A 9,691-nucleotide genomic window follows, 5' to 3' on the forward strand; every position below is an offset into this window, starting at 1 on the left:
CTCCGAACACCCCTGCATCGTCTCATGCGTGAGCTTCTGGAGACACCTCACATCTGTGCTCATGTGACCTTCCACCCCTCATGCCATGTCCGTCTTCTGATGAGATGACGGAGGCTTCCTGTGAGAACTCTAGATGAACACATGCTGGTGATCGGCGTGGCCGTCCTCAGCACCCTGGGTGAGTGTCCCCGTCCCGCGGGATGCCCAAATCCCGGAAGATCAGGCCCCCCTTCGAGACGGGCTGGGGCTTGCAGGTGCCCCTTCACATCTCCCAAGTGCAGGACGTCCTCTCTAGAGGACGGCAATACCAGTAGGGTCTCTATGGTAAATGACTGCCACACTGGACTGCTTAGGGACCAAGGCAACAGCCGTCCATGCAGTTGGGTGCAGACGGGATTCTTGGAGAACAGTCTTTAGTCTCTGGTTGGTGGAACTGTGGTCTGCGGCCTCTGCGGGTGCTGAGGGTGGGAGTGTGGACCTTCAGGAAGAGCTTTCTCTCCCTTGCGTCCTCTAAGGGTGGGTGTGCGGGGAGGAGTCCCCAGAGGTTCCGCCCTGCTCTGCCCCCTGGGTCCTGGCCTGTTCTTGCGCCTGTCAAATCTCCACTAAAACAGATGGAGAATCCACACACATGCTCAAGTACTCAGAGCGTCAGCTTCTGGCCCAGGGCGTGGTCCCAGTGGGGACCTGGGGAGGGCATGGGTGTCCTCCAGTCGTCCTGTCCTCTTGCCAACAGCTTCCGCCCACGTGCTTCAGCCTTGCTTTCACGGCACCTTCGGGCAAGACCTCAGAGGGTTTCCCAGGGTGTCCTTGGCAGACTGCAGGCCCCTGACTGTTTTCAGTCTGTGGAGATGGCCTTTAATTTCTCCCTGGGGGCTGGGCCTCCTCCAAGGAGTGGGCGGCCCTGCCTCTCTGTTAGGCTTGGTGCTGGGGTCCCTTTGTTGTGGGCTGTGCCTGGTGAGCAGCTACAAGGACCGCCCAGCTTCTGCACACCCAGTTAGAAGCAGCAGTGATGGGCAGCTCTGGACACTCCTCTCACCTCCACCAGCCTCTTCAGTGCTGGCTCACAGGCGGCCAGCCTCCACCCTTCGTGACTCTTCTGGGTCCACGCAGCCCTCTGGAAGCAGGGTGCTCCCTGGGTGGGCGCGTTCTCCTGGGTTTCTGTCACTGGGGGCGCCTGGACGTAGCTTTCTGCGGGTTTGGATCTATAGGACCTCCTGCCCCTTGTGCAGGCGGTGCAGCTCCGCCCTCGGAGTCTCTGACCCCGCCACCCTTGTTTCCAGCTCCTTCTTGCTTTCTGGTGCTGCGGGCTCCTGCAGGCTTCCTGCCCCAGTCCTGGAACCCACTGTCCCAGGCAGACCAGGTCCGGAGTGCGCTCCTCTCTGCCGGGTGCTGCTCGGAGCAGCAAGGTGCGTGGGGAAAGCCGCGCGGGACGCGTCAGCGGGGGCAGCCGCCTGCAGCCCTCTCGGTTCCGCCGAGTCTGCCCCGAGTGGACCGCGCTCCCCTGACGGCTGCCCTGGTGCAGCGCCTGCTTCCTTCCGCCGTCACTTCGTGACTTCGCATCTCCGGTTTACTTAGCAAGGAACACATCGCCGTTCGATTTTTGTTACCTAAAAAATTAAGGAACATAAATTCGTCTAAAACTGACACTTTTAAGGGACATTTTGGTTATTAAAATGTGCATTTTTATCATTTTAATTTTTATTAATTTTTATTGTGGTTTGAATTAATCCTTGTCATTCAAACCTTGGAAGATAGTATTTGGGCTTTTTTAATGGACAGCTAACTGTGCATGTTTCTGGGCACAGTGTGATGTCAGTGCGCATGGGCGATGCGCACCGCAGCGCTCACACAAACTCTAGGAACTGTCTGGAACATTCTGTCAGCCAAGCCGTCGTGGCTGCCCACCAGGTGCGCAGCCTTAGAAACCACTGCGCCCCCAGCGCGCCTGGGCCCGCCCCTGTCCCGCCCGCCTCCCCCGCTGGGCTCTGGGGCCACTGCTCCCTGCGCCCTTCCAGGAGGTCACCTGGGGCTGCCACAGCCGCGTGGGTCTGTCTCTCCGCCCTGGACTTACCTCACTGGACGTGCCCTCTTCAGGTCCCTTACTGTGCGGCCGCCTGCGGGGCGCTCCTCTGAAGGAGCGCGTGGGAGCGCCTAGGGCTTCTCCTGGCCGTCGCTGCAGCGCGCACTGGCGACTGGACCCGGGTCTTGGCGCCGTGCCCTGCCCTCCTGGCCACTGCGTCCCCTCCCCTGGTGCCGCCCTGGGGTGGGTTGCTGGACCGAGGGAGGTCCGCCCTGGGCTTCCAGGGGCTCAGGCCGTCGTCCAGGGGCGTGCGCACGTTCCCACTGGCCGTCACCTGAGGCCCCCTTCCCTCCCGTTCTCGCCAGCCTTTGCCATTTTTGCCTTTTTTACTGTAGTTGTTCTAACTCACTCCGATTTCAGTTTGCACCTCTTTGATGATTAGTGATGTTGAAATGTTTTTTCCTCTACTTGTTGACCAGTTTTATGTTTTATTTTGAGAACTGTCTATTCATACAATTTTCCCATTTTTAGATTGGCTTTTTTTTTTTTTTAAATATGCTGTTGAGTCCTCTTGTTTATTTGTGCAAAGCTTTTATTTTGCTGATTTCACTTTTAAATTTTGCTTTTGTTGCCAGTGATTTTGAGGTTATATTAAAAGCAGAACAAGACAGAACCATTTTCCCAGACTGACATTTGGAAACCATTTCCTTTTGTTTCTTTCCAGCAGTTTCAGTGTCAGGGCTTGTGTTTACGTTTTTGATCCATTTTGAGCTGGTCTGTGTGTTGGGAGGTGGTGCCTCCTCTCACTTCCCCAGACATGCTGTTGGAGGTGGCCCTTCTCCCAGTGTGTGCTTTGTCCCTTCGCTGACCATCAGTGGGCTGTAAACTAGTGGGCTTACTTCTGAATGTTCTGTTCTGCTCCACTGGTCTGTCGGACTGTATTTATGTCAGTACTGTGCTGTTTGGATCACAATAGTCTTGTAAGATATTTTGAAGTCCACTTTGCTCATTGTCATCGGGTTTACTCTAACTAGTCAGGGTCTTTTGTAGTTCCACACAACTTTAAGAGTGCCTTTTCTATTTATGTGAAGAGTGCCATTTGTATTTTGGTAGGGATTATATTGTATCTATAGATCACGTTGGGTTGTGTGGACATTTTTATCTATACCAATTCTTCCGATCCATGAACATGGGCTATCTTTCCATTTTTTTTTTGTTTCCTCTTCAGCTTCTCTTATCAGTATTTTATAATTTTTATTGAGAGGGTCTTTCACCTCCTTGATTAAATTTGTTGCTAGGTATTTTTATGTAGCTATTATAAATGAGATTGCTTTCTCAACTTCTTTATCAGCTAGTTCATCATCAGTGTATAGAAATTTTACTGATTTTTGCATGTTGATCATGAATCTTGCAAATTTACTGAATTCATTTATAAGTGTTAATAGCTTTCTGGTAGAGTCTTTAGGGTTTTCTCTACAGAAGATTGTGTCTTTTGTAAACTGGAATAGTTTGTTTCCAATTTGGATGCCCCAAATTTCTTTGCCTTGCCTGGTTGCTATGACTCAGACCCCAAGGACTATGTTGAAGATTGTAGCAAAATTGAGTGTTCTTGTCTTGTTCCATATCCTAGAGGAGAAACCTTAAACTTACCTGTTCAGTATGATGTTAGCTGTGGGTTTGCCATATTTTGCCTTAATTGTGTTGGGATATGGTCCTTGTATACATAATTTGTTCAGAGTGTTTTTTTTTAATTGTGAAGGAATCTTAAATTTTAGCAAATATTTTTCTGAATGTGAGATCATATGGCTTGTATCCTTCATTCTACTGACAAGATATATCTCACTTACTGATTTGCACATGTTGGACCATTCTTTACACTCCTGAGATAAATCCCACTTGATCATAGTGTTTGTTCTTTTGATGTGCTATTGAATTCAATTTGTTAGTATTTTCTTGAGAATTTTTGCATCTACATTCATAAAGTATATTGGTGAGTGATTTTCTTTTGGTCAGTAATTTTCTTTATCATATATGACTTGGTATCAGGGCCATGCTGGTCTTAAATTTGGAAGAATTTCCTTGCTTTTACTATTTTGGAATAGTTTGAGAAAAATCGGCGTTACTGTTTCTTTAAAAATGTGGCGGAATTCAGCAGTGGACCATGCAGTCCTGTGTCTTCCATAATTGGGAGATTTTTAATTGCTGATTCAGCTTTGTTGCTCATTATTGGTATATTTTCTGTTTCTTCATGATCCAATCTTGCTAGGTTATATGTGTCCAGGAGTTGATCAGTTTCTTTAGATTTTCCAGTTTGCTAATGTACAGTTGTTTGTGGTAATCCCTAATGATCTTTTATATTTCTGTGGTATCACTTGTAAAGTTTTCAGTATCTGATTTTATTTGATTCAGTCTTCCCTCTTTTTTCTTAGTGTCTGTAAAAAAGTTTGCTGATTTTATTTATATTTTCAAGAAACCAAATTTTCATTCTGTTGATCTTTTACATTATTATGCAGTCTCATTTTTTAAAATTTCTGCTCTTCTCCGAATCTTTCCTTTTTTTGTCTTTTTTTTCTTTCCTAATTTTGGACTTCATTTGTTCTTGCTTTTATAGTTCTTTGCATTTCTGGGTTACTTTAGATGCACTTTTTCAGCATAGAGGTTTGTTGCTGCGAATCCCCCTGAGTGCTGCTTCTGCCATGTCCTACTGGTTTTGGCATTTCTGCTTCCATTTTCATTTGTCCTGTTACACTTTTAAATTTACTTCTAAATCTCTTCACTGATCCATTGGTCACTCGGGGTCACACGGTCCAATTTCCATGTATTTGACAATTCCCATAGTCCCTCTTGTGGCTGTTTTGTGGTTTTATTCTGCTGTGGTCAGAGAAGATGCATGATTTGATTTTGAATTTCTAAAATTTGTTGAGACTCATTTCATGTCCTATCATATGGTCTATTCAGGACAGAGTTCTGTGTACAGCTCTTGGGTAATGTGTTCTGTGAAGTCTGTCAGGCCCATTTGGCTCATACTGGGTTTTAACCTTGGTGTTTCTTTCTTGGTTTTCTGTCTGCATAATGTGAACATCAGTGAAAGTGGGTACGGAAGTCTCCATCTGTTATTGTATTGGAGTATTTCTCTCCCTTTAGATGTAATAAGGCTTGCTTTACATATTTATTTATATTTATATTTGCTTTGGGTATATGAGCATTCTGATACTGGATGCATATGAGTACATGTAGGTATTTACAATCATTACTTCCTCTTGTTAAATAGATCTTTTTATTATACGGTAACCACCTATACCTGTTTTTTACAAATTTTTTGTCTGAACTCTCTTTTAGCTAACGGGATAGCTGTTTCTGCTCATCCTCAACTTCTGTCTGTGTGGAATACCTCTTTTCCTCCACTACTTCACTTTCAGTTTATATGCTTTCCCGAATGAAATGGGTTTCTCCTAGACAGCATGTATTAGGGTCTTGTTTTTACCCATTTAGCCAATCTTTATCTTTAAATTTTTGAATTCCTGGTTATGATGGGAAGGGAACAGCCTAGTCCTGCATCCTGTACGGGTAACTGCACTTTGAGTGAAACAGCTCCTCCCATTCTTTTGGAGGTTATTCTTGAGGGATACACTTTCCCCTGTGGGTGGGTATTAGGGAGTCACTGGGACGGCATGTTAGCTTTGATGCTGGATGGACTCGGAAGCACGGTTTCTGTGCATTTCATCAGCTATAATCCTTGCCAGTGACATCTGACTCAACATTGGTGACAGGCTGTGGCTGTTGGTGACTGACTGGTGGTTGTTGGAGCAAGTGCTGGCAACGGAGGTGCCGTGGGCTGGCTGGCAGGTGGCAGGCTCTCTGTGGGGCAGGGCTGCTGCGGGTCTGGCAGTTGGGGCTCAGGTGCACTCAGGTGCTGTGGTCAGCTGTGCTGTCCCCACTCTGGAGGGGCAGGGCTGCCACCGGGCTCTCGAGCAGGTTGCAGGTGGGCATGGACGTGTCAGGCCACGGCCTGTGTGTTGGCCGGCCCTCTGCTCAAGTCTTCTGTTCCCTGGGGATTAGGAATCCAGGGTTTGGCCTTCCTGCTGGGCCGCGGCTCTGGGTCTGGCGCGATGGGATGGTCTTCGGCTTTCCGCAGGAGTGTGCGTCCGTGCTGGAAGGGGCTGAGTGTGGAGGTGATGCGCCTCTGTGGCCACTCCCAGGACAGGATGCCCTCTTGCATGGGTCCAGCAGCTCGTGTAATGGGGGCTGGGCAGGGTGGAGCACGAGCCCCCTTGTGGGCACCTGGGCTGTGTGAGCCCCGGGAAGCTGGCCCAAGCAGGCGCAGGGTCTGGCGGCCGTGGTGGAGGCTGCAGATGCCCGCCGAGGCGGTGGGCTTGGGCACCCAGCCACTGTGGCCCCTGTACGGGAAGCCGACCTTGGCCAGTCTGAGCGGGCCTCGGGTGGAGAGGCAGAGGCTCTGGCCCCTCTGTGCTGTGCGGGTCTCCCTCCCCGGGGCCTCGTCACTTCCTGGCTTACTTATGTCCTCAGTGGCTCCAGGCAGAGCAGAGTTGCTTATTGTTGTGGTTCCTTACCTTGCGAGTGGCGGTTAGGAGGATTCAGGACCCTGTGCCGATGTCCTCTCTGGACTCTGTTTTCAGTCTCTGCGTTCCTCGGGGGACCTGGCGTGGGTCCTCAGTTCTAGCTCCCCTCCCGCACCTGTGCTTCAGGACCTAGCGCCCCTCAGCCGGGGCTGCTGGTGCTCCCGAACACACTGCCTCTATCTGCACTTAGAGGAGACGCCAGTACTTCCAAGCCATCCAGGAGCAACTGCCCCTGACCAGAAAAGTGAGGCCTACTCTTTTCAGCTCATGGGTCTCAAGCTGGTGTCCTCTCTGCCATTAACAGGTTATCCACTTTGACAACAGCATTGAGGTACTTAAGAGGAAAGGGTTCCTTTTTTGGGGATAATGGGATTCGAAAATTTGAGAAGGATTTGTGTGTGTGAGACTGACTTTCATTTCTGGACAAGTCACTATGGGGAGAGTTATAAGAAGCCACATCATGAGAGGAAAAGGACCGGCTGCCATGGGGTGAGCTCGTGCAAACAACAGCAAGGGTGGAACTGAAAACAGGGAGAAGAGCGAGGGCCAGCAGAACCACGGTCCATGGTCAGCGCCAGAAGCTTCCCTGAGCGTCCCTGAGCGGAGTGTGACCCGTGATCCCCTGTGCTCATTCCACAGTATGCTTCTGTGTGACTGTCTCCACTTTCCCCCAACGCGCAAAGGGAGGTTTGCTCCACAGCTTAAGGGTAAAAGGACAGCCAGTACATTCCTTCTGAGTCACAGTGAAGACTTGGGACCTTTATCTTCTGCTTACAGGCTTATGATCACAGTCACTCACAGCCGGTCCAAAACTGGGCTGTGCCATGGAGTCAGAGGCTCCTTCTGATGGACCAGCCTGGCCTCACTTCTTCATCCACCACCTCTGTTCCTAAACCACTCATGCGGCTGTGGTTTATTGACCATTATGCCAAGTGTAGCTCTTCTGAAAAAAGTCGAGGCTCATAATGTCGACAGCAACGGCGATAAAGAAATGCTGTGTTCTGTCCTCAATAGGAGGTAGCAGTGTGTAAGGTGCTGTAAGCAGGGTGACCATGTAATTGTCGTCCAGACTGAGGGTTCTGACAGTGGCCGAGCCTTCAATGAATACTCCCCCTTCTCCCAGGCCTAAACAGGCAGGACCTGGAACAGAGGGGTGGTCACTGTCTCCCAGGTCTAAACAGGCAGGACCTGGAACAGAGGGGTGGTCACTGTCTCCCAGGTCTAAACAGGGCAGGTCCTGGACAGGTGGGGTGGTCACTGTCTCCCAGGCCTAAACAGGCAGGACCTGGAACAGAGGGGTGGTCACTGTGTCCCAGGTTTAAACAGGACAAGACCTGGAACAGAGGGGTGGTCACTGTCTCCCAGGTCTAAATAGGGCAGGACCTGGATAGGAGTGGTGGTCATGCTCGGAATAGGTCTACTTGGAAATATGAGGAATAGTTTGTTTTGTTTTTTCCTGAATTTGCATCCCGTTCCTCCACCATCTGAGGCCTCAGGCAAAGCCGGTCCAAGGGACCAGGTGAGTCTGTGGCAGGCCTCTTGGCTCAGCCTCCGTGACGGGGCTCGCCGCTCACGCTGTGTGCGCTCCACCTTTCCAGTGCTCTGCTTCTCCGAGTAGATACCAGTTTTCTCAGAAGACTCTCCCTGATTGTTATTCAGGTCGACACACTTGGTGTCTGCGGGGATCTGAAGCGAGTCCACCTTGCGGGGAGCGGGGACCCTGGGAAGTTTGTGGTGCTGGAACTGCCCTGGTCTCTCCGTTTCCATGGTTAGCCTTTCTCTGCTCTGGAGACTCTTCTGGGAGGCCAAGGCTTCTCCTTTCTGGTAGATTCTCCTGCTGACTTTACTTGAGATCCAGTGTGGATAATAAACCTCAGATCGGGGCTTCTCTCCCCTTGGGTCCTCGAACGGCCCGTCCTCTCTGGAAAGTGCTGTAGGACCCTGTCCTGGTATGTGCTCAGCTTTCACAGAACGCTCATCCTGTGAGGACTTTGTATCTTTCCTGGTAATTTATCTTTTGGTTTTACATCCCTAGCTTAATATTTGGTTTGATCTGCATGCCTGATTTAAATTTTACTATGAATCTTTTATTTTGGTTCCATTTTGGTTTGGTTATGTGTGTTTGTAAATGTTTGGAATTTTTATTATTTTCCCCTGTTTATTTCTGAAAATCCTCTGACAGAAACAAACATTCTAAGTGGTGATCATGAGGGAGCTAATTAATAGCCAGTTGGGTGGTCACCCCCAGTTATGAGAGAGTTAGTCTCTGGAGACAAAGTTGGCCATGTGAAGATTGGTCGGCCGTGGGCAGGCAGGATCATGTGGACACTGCCAGGATAAGACATTCCTGTGCAGTGGTGAGCTCTCCGTCAGACACGCGAGGGCAGAATCCATCCGCCAAGTTCAAGGTTCCCGGGCCGGTACACTTGCCAGCCGCAGTGCTTCGCTGAGACGCCTCCGTGTCTCGTGCTGGGCTTACAGGACTTCTTTGCTCCTGAGAGACTGATAAGAAGTACGACAGGGTTTCCAGATTCTGGAACTTGCGTCAGAGGCCTCCTGGGAGGCTCTTCGGATGGTCCCATGCACATTGTCCCTTGTCAACAGACGGTGACTCCTAAGCCACAGTGATAGGTCAGCTTGGCAGGGATTTGGGGCTCTTCTTGACTCTTTCTGCCCATTTTTTTTTTTTTTTTGCCCATTTTGAATCTGTTGACTTTCCCACTTATGTTAAGATAAAGAAAAATTAAAACGAATACAGGAAAAAGTCTGCTAAAACGCTGTTTCTGTGGCATTGCAGCCTGAGGAGGAAAAGAAAAAAAAACTTTCTAAGAACTTAGAAAACTTAATACCAAAAAAGAGACAATAGTAACCCGATTGATGAATGGGAAAATGAACTAGACATTTTTCAAAGTAAGAAGTATAGCAGTCAAAATATCTATGAAAAATGTTCAACATTCTTAGTAATCATGGAAAAGCAAACTAAAACTACACTGAGATTTCATCCCACCTCCGAATGGCAAGCATCAGTATATAGATAATAATAAGTGCTGGGAAGGACGTGGGAGGAAGGAACGTTGCTCGGAGGACCACT

The sequence above is a fragment of the Sciurus carolinensis genome, chromosome 7 (genome assembly GCF_902686445.1).
Source record: "Sciurus carolinensis chromosome 7, mSciCar1.2, whole genome shotgun sequence".
Classification (NCBI taxonomy): domain Eukaryota; kingdom Metazoa; phylum Chordata; class Mammalia; order Rodentia; family Sciuridae; genus Sciurus; species Sciurus carolinensis.